Source organism: Danio rerio, chromosome 19, assembly GCF_049306965.1.
Source record: "Danio rerio strain Tuebingen ecotype United States chromosome 19, GRCz12tu, whole genome shotgun sequence".
Taxonomy (NCBI): Eukaryota; Metazoa; Chordata; class Actinopteri; order Cypriniformes; family Danionidae; genus Danio; species Danio rerio.
Genome location: NC_133194.1, coordinates 22,514,304 through 22,530,942, shown reverse-complemented (window position 1 = coordinate 22,530,942; position 16,639 = coordinate 22,514,304). Strand labels below are relative to the sequence as shown.

The following is a 16,639-nucleotide window of genomic DNA, read 5'->3' as shown; positions in this document are numbered from 1 at the left end:
CACCGAAAGCTGCGTGCACTGCCAGGCAATGCCGATGAGGATTTTGGAGAGAAGGCTTCAAGTGGCGGCATCTTCCAAGGACGATCCAGTTCTCTCTGCCGCTCCGTCGTCAGCTAATGACGCCAAATCCTCTCCTCCACGGGATCTTGCTTCGTGGGGGGACATCATGGAGGTAGAATCCCCCGAGTATGAGCCGCTGTTCGACCAGCAGCTACTGGCGGGCGGGGATGAGATGGAAGGGGATGAGGAGGAGGATGATGAGACACTAGCCCGTCTCCTCCGAGATGAGCCGGACGATGAGGAGGAGGATGTCATCCGCCCTTCTTCCCACGCATCCAGGCCGACTAGCGCGCAAAGCGGTGAGGTGGCATCGACCGTGGTGGATTGCGACCTCACAGAGGTTTGCAAACGTGCTGCCGCCAAGCTCGGCGTGGCGTGGCCTGTGACTCCTGGTCATCCAGGAGTTAAACGGGATGTGTATGACGGGAAAAGGCTCGCTCCCCGCGCTCCCCCAGCAAAACAACTACTTCCCGCTTTCCCAGATTGCATCACGGAGATGAAGCGGTCATGGGATAAACCCTTTACCAACTGCGTGCCCGTCAAGGGTTACTCGTCGCTCCACATGAGCGAGATGGAGGGGCTAGGGCTCTCTAACCCTCCAGTGGTCGAGCAGACGGTGGCTCTTCACCTGCATCCAAACAGGCGGGCTGCTGTTTCCTCGGCCACACCGTCCCTCCCTGGTAAAATAGAACGCTTCACTGCTTCCATGTATCAGAAGATATATAAATCTTCGGCGCTAACAGTGAGGGCTTTGAACGTCACTTCATTGCTGACGGCCTATCAAGCCGAATTATTGGAGGAGCTGGGCACGCAGCTAGACGCCGGCAATCCAAAACCGGCAGTCTGGGAAGAGATCTGCAACATTACAGACATCTATCTGCGCGCCTCACGTGGGGCGGTGCAAAGCTCCGGCCGTACCATGGCTCTCGCCATTGCGGGCGAGCAATCGCTGTGGCTGAATCTCTCGAGTATCGGGGACAGGAAAAAATTGGATTGTCTCGACGCTCCCGTACACTCGAGTGGGTTATTCGGTCAGTCGGTCGCGTCGATGAGGCAGAGATGCGACCTTAAAAGAAGGACGAGGAGACTTTTGACCTCTGCTTGCCTCGTAAAAGGACATCACGTCCTCCTGTTCCTGCTACTCCGCCCACTCCTCCGACGCAGGGCAGAAAATTTGTTAGTGCGTCCAGACCGCCTAAACCCCACAGCACAGAGCAGACGGCTCCAAACGCTAAGCCATGGGGAAAGCAGTCATTCGCGGCAGCGGCTGCAAAGTCCAGATCCGCTAACCCCTCCGCCAAAAAGAAGAAGGACTCCTAGGACGCTATGTTTGGAGAGGAGAGATGGGCAGCACCTAGGGTTTTCTGCGATGTCTTCTCCACAGTCCGCCGCGTTTATTTCCCCACCCGCAAAAATGCAGAGGAGGAGGAATTTGGGCGAAGAAATGGTTCAGAGTTGTGTTCAGGCCAGTTTAGCTTCCCCTCAACACACAATGTTCCGTGGATTGCCGACGGCAGTTCCACAAGTTCATGTGCGGAGCATTCAGCCACCATGCGGTCTGCCGAGTTCAGGCACACGTTCGCAAGTGTCTTGTCACAAAGCACTTCATTCCCTGTGTTCATGGCAAATAAAAAATCCCCTGTCGCATGCAGGCTCAATGCCGAGGGCGCAGAAAGCCAAAAACAAAATAAAAACACAGAGAAAAGCGAAAGCTCAAAGCCGAGAGACGGGCCAGTCTCCGAGCCAAAAAGATCCTGGCCAAATTTCTCTCTGGCCACAAGAGGGTGTCAGCGCTACACCAGTGGGGCCGGTTCGGCAGCAGCCTCTGTCTCTTCACCCGGAGGACTGGATAGAGTGTTCTCTGCACCCGTGGGTCCTCGCAACTGTAACCAGGGGTTACAGGCTTCAGTTTGCTGGAAAACCCCCTCCTTTCAATGGGGTTATAGCATCTGTGGCAAACGAGGATTCGGCTCAGGTGCTGGAGGCGGAGGAGATATCCTCCCTCATGGAGAAGGGAGCTATAAGACGAGTTCCAGTGGAGGAAACTCAGACGGGTTTTTACTCACGTTACTTTCTATTCCCAAAGAAAGATGGGAGTCTGCGCCCAATACTGGACCTGCGTGCTTTAAACAAGCACTTAAGGAAGTACAAATTCAAGATGCTCACAGTAGGAGCTCTCACTTGTTCGATCCGCCAGGGCGATTGGTTCGCCTCGATCGATCTCAAGGATGCTTACTTTCATATAAGCATCTATCCAGCACACAGGAAATATCTCAGGTTTTCCTTTCAGAACGAAATGTTCGAATTTGTTACTCTTCCATTCGGGCTCAGTCTAGCTCCGCGGGTGTTCAGCAGATGCATGGAAGCAGAGCTGTCTCCGCTGAGACACAAGGGTCTGCGCATATCCGCTTATCTGGACGATTATCTGATATGCGCTCGCACATGCGAGCGCGCGGAGCGGGATGCAGAGACTCTTTCGTCTCATCTCACAAGGCTGGGATTCAGAATCAACAACGCCAAAAGCCAGCTGATTCCGTCCCAGGAGATAGAGTATCTGGGCCTGCGCCTAGACTCGGTAACTTACCGCGCCATGCTTTCGGAGAGAAGGATTACGGCGTTCGGTCTATGCCTGACCCATTTTCGCAAAGGAAACCTGGTCTCGTTCAGAACCTGTCTCCGTCTGATGGGCATGATGGCTTCATCTCTGTCTGTGATCCCACTGGGGTTATTAAAGATGAGAGATTTTCAGCGTTGGATTACTGCGAAGCGCCTGTGCCCGCGCAGGCACCTCGCGCGCAAGGTACGGATATCCACGGAGTGTGTGATGGCTCTCCACCACTGGAAAAACCCCTGCATATTCCGATCAGGGGCTCCGCTGGGGAGCGTGTCTCTGAGAAAAGTCGTCACTACGGACGTATCCCTAACGGGATGGGGAGCCGTATTTCAGGGCAGATCGGTAAACGGTCATTGGACACACCGACTGCGCGAGCTTCACATAAACATGCTGGAGCTGATGGCAGTTTTTCTGGCTTTAAAACATTTTCTTCCATTCTTGAAGGGTTTTCATGTTTTAGTCAGGACGGACAACACAACGGTGGTGGCGTACATCAACCGCTAAGGGGGAACGCGATCGTTGCAGCTGCACAATCTAGCGCGCAAGCTGATTGTCTTGGAGCGCCGCTCACTTGAGCTCACTGCGCACGACGCACGTCCCGGGAGTCAGAAATGTGGGGGCGGATCTTCTGTCGAGGGGCAACCCGACATACGGAGAATGGGTTCTCCACCCGCAGGTGGTGAATCAAATTTGGGAGATGTATGGCAAGGCTGCCGTAGATCTCTTCGCCTCGCGGGCAAACGCAAAATGTCCGCTGTATTTCTCTCTCGAGGACGAGGATGCGTCGTTGGGTGTGGATGCGCTGGCGCACCCGTGGCCAAACGTGCTGCTGTATGCATTCCCACCGTTAAGTCTAATTTCTCCCAACCTGGACAGAGTAAGAGAAAGCGGGTTGTCTCTCCTTCAAATAGCCCCCCGTTGGCTGGGCAGGCTGTGGTTGGCAGAGATCGCCGAACTTCTGCAAGGAGAGCCCTGGCCGCTCCCGCTGCGATGGGACCTGCTGTCACAAGCGGGGGCACAGATATTTCACCCTCACCCAGAACAAATCAACCTTTGGGTCTGGCCCGTGAAGGGTTAAATCTAAATGCTCTCGGGCTTCCACGGGAGGTCATAAGCACTATCCAGAGCGCTAGGGCTCCTTCAACGCCCTCACTGTATGACCTGAAATGGCGTGTGTTTGAGGACTGGTGCACTAGTGAAGGGCTTATCCCCTTCCAGTGCTCGGTGAGGGATATTCTCTGCTTTTTACAAAGCTTACTGGATAATGGGAGAGCGTTCTCTCCCATTAAAGTTTACCTGGCCGCTATTTCCGCTTGCCATGTAGGGTTCGAAGGGATTTCAGTGGGACGGCACCCCCTTATATGCCATTTTATGAAAGGAGTGAAGCGCGTGAGACCAGCGGTGAAACGGCTGGTCCCGTCATGGGATCTGTCTCTCGTTCTGGACGCTTTAACTCAGGCCCCATTCGAACCTCTGGAGGATATTCCTATTAAGCTAATACCACTGAAGACGGCCTTACTACTCGCTCTAGTCTCAGCTAAGCGAGTGAGCGAGCTGCATGCTTTGTCGGTGCATCAAGCGTGCATGGACTTTAGCCGGGATGATGACAGGGTTAGACTGCTACCAAACCCGGCATTCGTTCCCAAGGTCAGTGATTCGGCTTATAACTGTTCTGCTATTGAGTTGCATGCCTTTCATCCCCCTCCGCATTTGTCAGCGGAGGAGAGAAAGTTACACACTTTGTGTCCCGTACGAGCGTTACACCTCTACGTGAACAGGACGCGATCGTTTAGGAGAAGCGATCAGTTATTTGTGTCATGGGCCACTCGCCGTAAGGGTGAGGCTGTTTCATCTCAACGGCTCTCGCACTGGATAGTGGAGGCGATCGAACTGGCCTATACATCTAGGGGTCTTCGTTCCCCAGAGGGTTTAAGAGCTCATTCTTCAAGAGGTATCGCTACCTCATGGGCTTTGTTCAGAGGGATTTCGGTAAGAGATATTTGTAAAGCGGCAAGTTGGTCTTCCCCGCATACATTTATCAGGTTTTACCGCCTTGACGTCACCGCGCCTTCATTGGCTCACGCGGTTCTTAATGTGTGTCCCTTATAAGCTTGAAAGGTTGTCTTTTTACCGATTCTGTCCGGGGGCTTCGGAAAGCATGCGTTACGGGAGTGGTATATATCATTCCCATAGTGAGATACCGAGCAAATGTTTGAAAGAGAACGCTTGCGTAACCCCGGTTCTCTGAGAACAGAGCAAGGTATCTCACCAGACTTCCCTTCACGCATTACACTCGGGAAGAGCGTGCTTCGAATGCCGATTCGGGGAATCACAGCGGATTATAAAGGAGAGGGTGGGCTCCTAATTGCGAGCTGTGATTTGTCTGTCCTCAGACGGACGTGGTGTAATTGGTGCTTCCACAGTCTGTCACGCCTGAGGCGTTTCCCATAGTGAGATACCTCACTCTGTTCTCAAAGAACCGGGGTTACGCAAGTAACCTAGCGATTTGCATTGGCATTCTGGGTTTAAGCCAATGCAGAAATGTTTAAAGGGTCACGAAACACCAAAACACATTTTTTGAGCTGTTGACAGTCGTATATGTGTCCCACACTGCTAAAAACACTATTAGGACACCTATATTTCACTGATAAGTGTAAATTGGTTGTTTTTGCGTTATTTCAAGCAAATTCATACTTCCGGTTTGAAACTAATTTTTGAAGCTGCGTCACGGCCATGACATAATAGCGTTGTATTCCACTGTGCAGACTGGACGTCTGTGCCAGAGTGTGTCTTATTACGTCTTACACAGCAAAATATGGGGACCCAAAACAACTCTATGGGTGTTAATTTCAACCCTTTGAAAGTGTCTCATGGGGTCCACTCAAAACAGAGTTAAATCAACACTTTCAAAAGGGTTGGCACATTGACACCGAAGTAAGGGTTAATTTTAACTCTGGGCAGAGTTAAAATATGTAACTATATTTAACACCGCCTGGTGTAATATATTGTTATTTTATTCAACTCTCTTGAGTGTAAATATGGTAAAAAGGTAAAATAGACTGTAAATTACAAAAGAAAAAACATTTTATTTGAAAACATTCACCACTTCAACAATTCATTCAGTTTTTAAAATGCAACAATGTCAAATATGCTTTAAATGTTTTATTAGTACAGACAGTATCAACAAAATATGTATGATCAGTGCTCAAAAAGGCTGTTTCAGTCCTTTGGTCCAAACTTGATGTTTCATCAGAGCCATTTGAAAGTTCAATATAGCGTCACTCATAGTTTTCTTCTGAACGCATAGTTTTCCTCTGAAATTACATTTTAAACAACTTGGCGTGCAAATCTTTCACTTCTGGTGTTTCCTTGGTCCTCCATATCAAACACAGCAGTTTAAATGAAGGTACAAATGCTGTAAACTTGTGTGAAAACAAACTGGAGCTAGGAAATCTCATCAAGCATGTCCTGTGAAGTAAGTGCCTCCCAGCCACAGGATGACCTTTTTATCCATGACGATGTAGTAGCTGCTGATCGCTCGTCTGGTGGTTCCTGAGGCACGGATATAGGGTGATGCTCATCTAAGAACTCTTCAAGACTCCAGCATGACTAAGAAAAATGTTTGAAAACAAATTCCAATCAAATTCTATGATATATTTAAAAGAACATTTAAAGTAAATAAAACATTCAAGAAATCTAAACTCATCTTTTGAAAATCCACATGATGATCCACAACTTGACTCTCCTAGCTGGTTGAGGTGACAGGATATGGAAAAGTAGAAAAAACACATACATCACTGTTGGATCTCCAAAAACAATTAGGTTAACCACTATGACTAGAACTGGAAAAACAGGCAGCTGTCTGTCCAGAATCCTCAATTTAACACAACACTTGGAGCAAAATTTAGAGGAGCTTAAAATCTTTAATATAATTTAGTCATGCTGACTTCCCCAAAATATTGGCCACAGTGTAAAAAATATTCATAAACTTACAGTTTTCTGTAAGCGTGTGCGTGTGTGTGTGTGTGTGTGTGTGTGTGTGTGTGTGTGTGTGTGTGTGTGTGTGTGTGTGCGTGCGTGCGTGTGTGCGTGTTTCTTTACCAGATTCAACTTGTTAGGCCCTTTCAGGTCCAGTATTGACGCCACCTTTCCTGGAGTCTAGCAGATGTTTCAGGTCCAAATATAATCTAAAATATTAGGATAAGCAGAAGAGGAAAAGTGCAAAGCAGAGCAAAACATTATTTAAGTAACAGTTCACCCACAATACAAAACTTATCACCTTCATGTCATTTGTTATTCTCTAATGCTCTAATACCCTCTCAGCTTATTGTGAAACAAATACAGAACTTTATCAAACATACCTTCATTATTATCACCACATATGACCAAGAAGGTGTGCTTGGTCATTGCACCAAGTCTGGAAATACACCATCCGTCTCTAATCAGCCACCGTCACAGGGTCTTGTGTTATTGTACAGAGAACTGTGGCTGTTAAAAAACAACAACACATTAGTATCAAACACATATGCATAACCTTCAGATAAAAAGGAGAGATGAACATCACAAAGTATGCCTCACACTTTTTCAGATATCTTTTGATTCAGATGTTGATTATTGATAATAAATCTACAAATCAAACCTGTATCATCATTAGGCTGCTCAAATATGAATCAGTTGATTAATTTTACAGACTGGTGGCCGTTTACAACGCACTAAATTGTCTTTAATAAAACGGAAATGTTGTGTACAGTACATGCTAAGTTTAGCCTATAGTTTTAAGCACAATATCATGCGGGAGAAAAAGCTTGACTAAGATGTTCCTGACTACAGAAATAGCCTAACTTACTAACGTCAGACATCCCGAGTTGGGAAAAGTCATTTTCGGGGGATACAGAGTTGATTTGCGGGAGGTAGCGGGAGAGATGAGAACCTGAAGAGCAATGGGATGAGTTGCGCGCGAACGTACCTGAAGAGCGGTGGGGGTGACTTGCGCACGACGTACCTGAAGAGCTGGGAGGGATGCGGTGGAGAGGGGTGTGCAAAGTGTTTAATGACCAGGCGGGAGACGCGCGATTTCCGGGAGATGATCATTCATTTGCGGGCATCTACTTGGGCATCTGGGAGTCTCTGTGCATTTTCGGGATAACGTTAACGTTAGTCCCGCAACTTCCGGGAGACTTCTGTAACGTCAAATGTCTGATAAAGTGCAAACGCGGTCATTTAAAGACATTAATGTTAACATTCCGACTTTAATGGTTGTCAACACTTAATATAATTCAAGCGTAACTGTTACGTTATAACACGAGTCTATGGATGGACGGCCACGAATGAACCAGTTTAAAAGGGCCGCGGTGTTTAAAATAACCAAATTAACGTACACGAATAACAAACAATCATGTTTTAGTCAGGAAGCCTTTTACAAGTAAGCATGTTCATTTACTCACCAGATATGTTTTAGAAACTCTCCAGAGCTCATGGAAACCGTCCTGTGTTGCCGTTAGCATCCGGGCAGAGTAGGCTAGGCGCTCCGGGGATTCCCTCGCTAGTTTGCTTCGAATTAAAGGAGAAGTGTCGATTTTATTTTACAGATGGGTAACAACGCACAAAATGGCATTAAGCGTGACAGAAATGTGTTGAACATGTACATTTGATGTTTTTATGCACTATGTATGCGTGAGCATATATAAAAACATTCTTGAAAAGAAGTGAATAGTAATGCAGTTAAGCTAGATACACAAACGACCATGAATGAACCGCAGAAGATTAAAATTGTCACTCCATTCTAAAGTTATTAACTTAACAATATGTTTACATGTTTCCTTAAAGAAAGTCAGTAAAATACCAACATTTAGGTAGTTTGACTCACCAGTTGCTGTTCTAAACCTCAGATGGAAAATGGCGTCTGGAAAATTCTTCAGTGACTGGGGCTGCATGAATTCCCGGATGTTGGAAATAACACCACCAAGTGTAGAAAAGATAACTCCTTGATTTCGCACTGAATAAAATCAATTTTAACTCTTATTATATTCATTTATCAAAATCTAACTCTTTAACGTCAACACTTCACTCTGAAATGCTTCAACACCGAGAATTTAACTCTGATGAATTTGCTGTGTACAGTGTGATGCATTAGTGCATGAGTAAGGCTTGGTTCAAACCAATCAGCAAGCTCTATTGTGCAACTTCATTAATATTTATTACTGTCACAGTGCTTAGACGACAGACTCACCACGTTGTATTGGCAAAACAAGCATAAAGAGTTGCTTTTATAGTTTGCTACAGTTAAGTTTCGTTTTCATTTTCTCTCTGTGAAAGCTCAAGCAGGTCGCACACCAGAAGCGCCGCTCGGCGCCGCGACACGGCGCGTACATGACAGTTTAAAGTATCACACACCAGACGCGCACATTCGAATGATATTTAACATGAAACTAATCAGATGGCGCTCTGTGGCGCGGCTGAAAAATGAACTGCGTCCTGAGCCGTCGCCGGGCGCCGCCGACAGCCGCCGACTTGCGGCACCGGTGTGTGTATCCTGATTGAAACCTATGTTTAGAATTCTAAAATACATGGCGCTGCGCGGCGCGCCGCCGAGTGGCGCTTCTGGTGTGCGACCTGCTTCAGACTCACGTGTGGATTACAGTGTACGCGACGCTCGACAACAATAACTTACGTGTCTAAGGAGGAACATTGTTTACCTGAGAGCTGTTCTCATCTGCAAACGCTGAGATCCGGATTCGCTTGTAGTATTCTCTTCATAAAGACGCGGCTCTAGTTGCTGGTGATTGTCCTGTCTCTACAGATTTGGTAAGTGAGCGACCAGTGCTCTTTGTTTATTCAGTTTGTTCGTATCGAACAAACTATTGCACCGAGTGTAAACATGTTAGCACCACAACCAAACTTTAACCTCGTGTAGGGGTTTTACCGCATTTTGTGACCGGAATAACACACGCGACTTTCTGACGCTACCTGCCGTGTGCATCTAAGTTTCCGGGAAATGCGGAGGGTTTTTTTCTCTCATTTGCCGTGCGGTATCAAACATTGCATGAAAAATACACGCTTAGAGCAGTTCCTCGAATCAAATATCTTGTTTGGCGCGAGGGGCATGAATGAATTCCCTGAATGAAAGAGCCAAACTGCAGTTAAAGTCCACCATTTAATAATTTGGCAAGTAATTCGACTACACATGTCCATGTAGGTTAAACACCATCACTTTCTCCTGTGTGTTTGTGTGTATTTTGACTCTGAAACTTGCGCGTGCCCAAATAGACACTCCCACACCATCCCACTTTTCTTCCTCCAACACTCCCCCCTAAACAGAGCTGGACACGCCCACTTTTCTGACTTTTTCCAAAGGGTTTCATGGCCCTTTAAGTTTCTTAAAATGTTAATATGTTGCACATGTATTAACATAAAATGTAAACAATCGTTCAGTACAACAAATTAGCTCTACAGGGAGATCAAACATGACCCATTTATAATCTTGTTTAGCTATGAGTTAAATATTGATTGCAGAAGTATTAAAACCATAATATCAATATATGGGCAAGAGACTTGTTGCAAAACACCTGATTACACATAAAGAGAAAATAAAAGTTTACATTAAAAGCATTAGTCTTAAGCAAGGAGCATTTAGAAGTTATGATCATGTCTCTGTGTGTCCATTTCTGAGCGCATTCCTTTTGTGTCGTAAATACCTTGGAGTCATATTACACACTGATTATTTAATCTATTCCTTGCTAGGAGAGGTTGATGGTGTATTATTTATAAATTTATTATTTATGGTGTATTATTAATAAAGCAAAATAATTGTGTGTCTGATTGGCCATTTTCAAAACATATGGAGATATTTTAATGAAACCACTGATGTAAACAAAGAACCTATATTATTAAGAGTATGCTTAAGAGAGGAACTCTAGGAACCTTTTGTGCAGTGGAAAGGTTTTATGGATGTAAAGTGTTCTTCATGGAACCATCAATGCCATTCGGTGCTTTTACACTGGGTAGTTCCCTGAAAACAAATTTGCCCCTAGAAAATGTTCATGGTTGCATTTGCACCATCAATACGACCTCTAAAGGGCTGTAAATGACACTATTACAAATGGGATAAACACATTTTTAAGTGGACACTTTAGTTTTGGACCATGTTTAACTTGTGATGCAGATGATGTGAGATAACACAGAACTAAATTCTAAAGAACAACCCTTAATCCTAACTCTGGGAATAACTTTTTAAAAACAGTTAGTGCACGAATGAACCTCTCTTAGCCTCATAAAGGCATAATTTTGTATAAGGCATGTTTCTCTTAAATTATTCAGCCTTTTGAATCAAAGAGACTTGATTTCTCACAATAGATTTGTGTCATTTCTGAACAATTCGTTCATTCAATTCATCACTATGTATTTGCAGCGATTATTTTTAAGAGTGTACTTCTTGTAATAAGCTGCTTAACAGATGTCCTATATTCTTGTTCCGCATAACAAAATAAGAACATATTTGAGAGGCAATTAACTTAACATGAAAACTTATCATAAAGCTGTGTGTTTCTTTTAACAGCAGCATTGAATTGCAAACTCAATGTGGCTGCATTCACTTAATAAGGCTGACAACACATTTGATTTTTAATAATAGGCCATGCCGTGTTGTTTTAAAAACTTTCAGTAACTTAAGTGCTGGCGATATGGCTAGATTATGATTAAATGCAAGTAGGTATCTTAAAAATGCATTATATATATTATATATATAATGAACTGTAAGTACTTTAAGATATACTTGCTGCCACATACTCTTACATAACATTGAACTGCTTTTAGCTTTGATTATGCCTCATATTCACAGAGGTGGCCAATCCTCTTGTGTAAAAAATGGTGTGTCGTGCTCCCTGTACCACTCTTTTACCATTTGAGCCTGATGAATGCATGGCATTATCATCTTGAAATGACTGTGCCTTTGGGTAACAAGAAATGTATTGTTGAAATCACCTGGTTATTCTGTAAGTAGTCAGCTGACCTCATTATTTGGCCACATAAGGTTGCTGAACCCAGTCCTAACCAACTGCACCTAGATCATAGCCTCCCTAGGTTTTATGGAAGACACATGGAGTGTCACTTCATCCAACTCTCTTCTTACTCTGATGGGTCATCACTGTATATCTGGACTCAACAAGCCACTTGACCTTCCTTTATTGCTCTAGAGTTATTAACCCCCCCACCCCTCAATTTGGGTCAATGAATGTGGTTTTCTTAAGGTTACACAGTCGTTTAGTCCCAATCTCGAGCTCTCTTTGCATTGTGCATATGAAAATGCCCTTACTTTTATTATTAAACATAGTTGTGAGTTTGACTGTTTCTTTTACTATCTGATTTCTCCAGATAGTTAAATGACTGCAGATCTTGATCATCAGGTCTACCTGAGTATTGTTGCTGACCATGTTAGTCCCTTTATGACCACAGTGTACCCATGATGGCTACTTCCAGCAGGATAATGAGCCATGTGATAAAACGTGAATAGTCTCAGGTTTCCTAAGAAACGCCATGCATTAAGAGCCAGAGGGTCAAAACTTTTGGATTTTGAAGATCAAGGTCAATTGTGTTTAATTTGTCTTCTGAGAAACACGCAATGCTCTTCTGTTATTTCCAAAGGGCAATACTACATGAAAATAATAATAATAACTCAACCATCTTCGTGATGTTTGAAAGCTTTTACCCAACTTTGGGTTCAAATGAAACCACTCAGCATTGAACAGGATAAATTACATAAATTTAGGTGTGTAGTTTTGTTAAATAATTTTCATAAGGTCTCTATTTCAAACAACAACAAAACGTTACTGTAATGATCACTTTAAAAAAATACTGATATTTCTGTAGGGAGTCTGTAAGTTTTCCAAACAACATGAAATTATACCCCATACTGTGTGACATTATATCATATTTGGAGTCAAAATTGCAAAATAAACAGTGTGCCACTTGCAATGAGATGCTCTCCATTCTTAATTTCACATTGCGACAGTAGTCACAGGCATACATTTAGGTGTCTGTATGTTTAAACTACATAAATTTTGCATTCACTGTAGCTTGTTTTCATCTGTCTGGCCACCACAGCCCTCTCTTGGAAACCCCATTGGCTCAGTTATTGCCAATCTCCATGACTCAAATATAGGAGAGTCACATAACAATTACGGAGAGAGAACAGAAACGGAATGTTTCCTAAAAACAAAAGACCATTATAAAACAGTGAAGTTCCATGTTTTTTGTGGATTAATGAGACATTGTACAACCACTCTGAGAAAGATAAGAAGAAAGACAGGCAGAGGTGGAAACAGAGAGACAATTGGTGTTTGAGTGGAGCGAAATTAGTTTGACGTTCTTATCTCAAGACTCTTATTCAGCTTTCCTTTAACTCTTTTCTTTAACATAAAGGCTTTTATGTAACATGTTTAAGCACTCAGATGCACAATGAGCAGCAGAAACAGAGCAATAATTCCATATAGTGAGTCAGACATTTTTGTGTCATCAAGTGAATGCAACTGCATTTTCAAACAGCTTCTATCTTATAGACAATGTGTGCTTTTATACAGCAGTTTAATAAATAGTAAGCTAAAACTGACTTACTTACATTTCAAATGCATTTGTCTGGTCTATTCTCCATAATTTAAAATAGTACCAAACAGAGACACAACAGTACCTCTTAAACCCTGAGCATAGTAGTGTTTTGTTCCTGAATGATGCTTTAACAAATTAGTTGAATGAGTGATTCAAAACTCAGAAAATCACTTGTACTTTTTTTACAGATTGCTTGAATTATTATTTTTTGTTTGTTTTTAGTTTTGAAATAGCGACTTGAGTTAGATATTTGCTTTGAAAATTACATTGCCACAATTACAAAAATATTTTCTGTATGTGAGATTTGGACACAATGGACACAATTAATTGTGTTGTCTTTGTGATAAACAAAATTCCTTCACAAATCCTCTTCTGTGCCTTAAGATTAGAACCAAAGCAGTCATTTCGACAGTTTTAAAATCAGTTAACTTTTTACAATTTTAAGTGGATTAAACATAAAACAATTAGGTTGTTCCCCCCATCCCCCCCCCCCCCCCCCCAAAAAAAAAAAAAAAAAAACAAAAACAAAAAAAAACTTAAGAATTGTGTTGTTTCAGCTCATTTTAAATAAGTAGTTTAAACAAGCAGCAAAAATGTGCATCTAGTTTTTATAACTGTAGTATCCTGACATTTTCCTAAATATATTCTAAAGAGTTTAGAGTATTTCTACTTTGAAAGGTCAAAATGGTCAAAGTGGCTGCATGCATTTCAGTGTCCACTACTTTTTTGAAGATGCACTTTGAAATGATTGCTTGTTCAAACTACTTTATGTTTAAACTGAGCTGGAACAACACAATTACTGTCATTTCTTTAGACTTGTTCAAACTGCTTAATTAAAATGAGCTGAAACACACTCTTGAGATTTCATTTGAACAACTTAATTTTTATATGTTCAATCCACATAAATTTGTTAAAAGTGTTAAGTTAACTTAATCAATTTGTGTTTGGACAACATAAATGAATTGTGTGGAACCCTGCATTTTTTACAGTGTGTAAAACATTAGGTTAACTTAATTTATTTTGTTGGTGCATGAATTGGGGGGGGGGGGGGGGGTTATTGACATTAAAAGTAATCTTTCATGTTTTAAGTTAAGAAAAAGGCTTGTTAGAGTTTAATCCTTATTTTGAAGATTTATTAGTTTAATGTAAGGCTACGCGGTGGCGCCCTGGTTCAAGCCTCGGCTGGGTCAGTTGGCATTTCTGTGTGGAGTTTGCATGTTCTCACCTTGTTCGCGTGGGTTTCCTCTGGGTGCTCCGGTTTCCCCCACAGTCCAAAAACATGTGGTACAGGTGAATTGGGTTAGCTAAATTGGCCATAATGTATGTGTATGAATGAGAGTGTTTCCCAGAGATGGGTTGCAGCTGGAAGGGCATCCGCTGAGTAAAACATATGCTGGATAAGTTGGCGGTTCATTCTGCTGTGGCAACCCCTGATGAATAAAGGGACTTGAAAAATGAATAAATGAATATTCAGTAATCAATATGTTCAATGATATTTGCATCTTGGCATTTCATAGCCTCATGGGATGGTGAAGTATTTAAAATGGAGGTATCCACTATCATATGAGATGCATGGACTTCCTGCAGTGAATGAATGTTTTGATTTGCATAAAAATTGGAAAAAACTTTTGTATCTATATTTTGATGGATGCTGAATAGGATTTTAACTCAAATGAAGATGACCATCATCTTTATGTATTAAATGTTTATGTATAGAGATAACATCATGTTGCTAGTTTATCTTCTTTCTTGATGACGTTATTGGATTGGCAGCTCTAAGACATCATTTTATGAGTCAGACAGAGACGCAGAAGGTTTTATTTAAGTTATATCTCACCTCTGCGCCTGACCTCTGACTCTTTCTTTGCACAAGCCTGAAGGCAAAGCACTAGAGGAGACAGGTGGCACCACAGCACTAGGATTTATTTCCCCCTAAAAGACTGCTTCTTAAAATGAACACACATGCACGCACCTATTGTTTAATTTAAATAACATGTTTTTTTTTCTATGGCCGAATACGCTTACGAAACACAATAATCACAGTCACATTATTTTCTAGGAAATGTGTTCTGACATAATGTGGCCATTAAAACACTACTTCTTTTAACTCTATTTTTTAACTGCAAATTTCAGCCGCAAAACTCAATACACATGTGTCAGGCTATTATCATGCAGTTAGCTGAACATAATAAGGCAGACAGAACATTTTATAGTATTATCAATAGACTGCGTCGTTGTGTTTTCAATGCGAGCTGTAATTTTTCAACAGCATAGGGAACATGGGTGCAATATGTTTTAATGCAAAGAGGGACATTCATTCATTCATTTTCTTTTCAGCTAGGTCCCTTTATTAATTTTTGGTTGCCACAGCGGAATGAACCATTAACTTATCTAGCATGTTTTACACAGCGGATGCCCTTTCAGCTGCAACCCATCACTGGGAAGCATCTATAAATACTCATTCACGCACATACACCACGGACAATTTAGCTTACCCAATTCACCTACATATTATTTGACTTGTGGGGAAACCGAAGCACCCGGAGGAAGCAAGGAGGTACATTGAGGTACTAAATACGAAAAATATACTCATCATTGTCAGTTTGTTATGACTGAAAGTGAAGCAGTGGCTTAAGCAAATACTAGTAAGAGAAAAAGAAGAGAGAGAAAAAAAAGTATAAACGGTGGCTTGAAAGTGTTAATGGAAGTCTGTGTGAGTGGAAGCAGATGTGCAGCAATAAATGGAGATGAATTGGTGAATTCTGGTAATGAATTCTTGAGGTGCTTCCTTTCAGAGCTCTGTATGTACTGTTCATCAGCTCAGGATGAAAAAGAGATTGGCAGAAAGAGAATGAAAAACACCAAGAAAGTGAAAGAGGTAAAATGGGACTAAAAAATTGATCATGCACATAATTATCTCCTGTTGTTGACGACAAAGAAAAACCTTGCGTCCGAAAGCTTTTTTTTCCCCTTATCACAACACAGCCTCATTCAGAAACGCACAGAACATGTCACTATTGCCATTTTTGTGAAGACTTTTCAAGAAGCCAAGGATTGTGTTTCTTACTGTGATGAGTGTGTGCTTAGATAAGCAGTAGCAGACAAGATGTGTTACGGTGAAAATGTTTTTACAGAACAAAGCAAAGCCATGATTTGGTACAAGATGCTTGGTTAAGCAGCTGTCTGGAACTGGATGCATACGGTTATACTGCCAAAAATAATCCACGCAAAGCTCTAAACAGAATACACACACATACACGCATACACTTGAAATCTTTTTTTCTGCCTTCTCTTGCAGCGCTAAGTCTTTTATCTTATGGTTTGAGTAGAATACATGTTTTTATTTTTTTTTTTTTTGCATCTCTG

The 16,639-nt window shown here is 42.6% G+C and overlaps 1 protein-coding gene and 1 long non-coding RNA gene across 2 annotated transcripts in view; one reads left to right on the top strand and one right to left on the bottom strand.

The window, feature by feature from the left end:
• pals2b (protein associated with LIN7 2, MAGUK p55 family member b) overlaps positions 1-16,639 on the top strand; it is a 349,623-nt gene that overhangs the window by 277,908 nt on the left and 55,076 nt on the right. The window lies entirely within an intron of this gene.
• On the bottom strand, positions 5,741-8,587 carry LOC137488505 (uncharacterized). The gene is made up of 5 exons (XR_012395033.1): positions 8,541-8,587; positions 8,119-8,224; positions 7,036-7,162; positions 6,776-6,861; positions 5,741-6,423 (listed from the first exon to the last, which is right to left on the bottom strand). It is a non-coding gene; the product is annotated as an uncharacterized lncRNA (long non-coding RNA).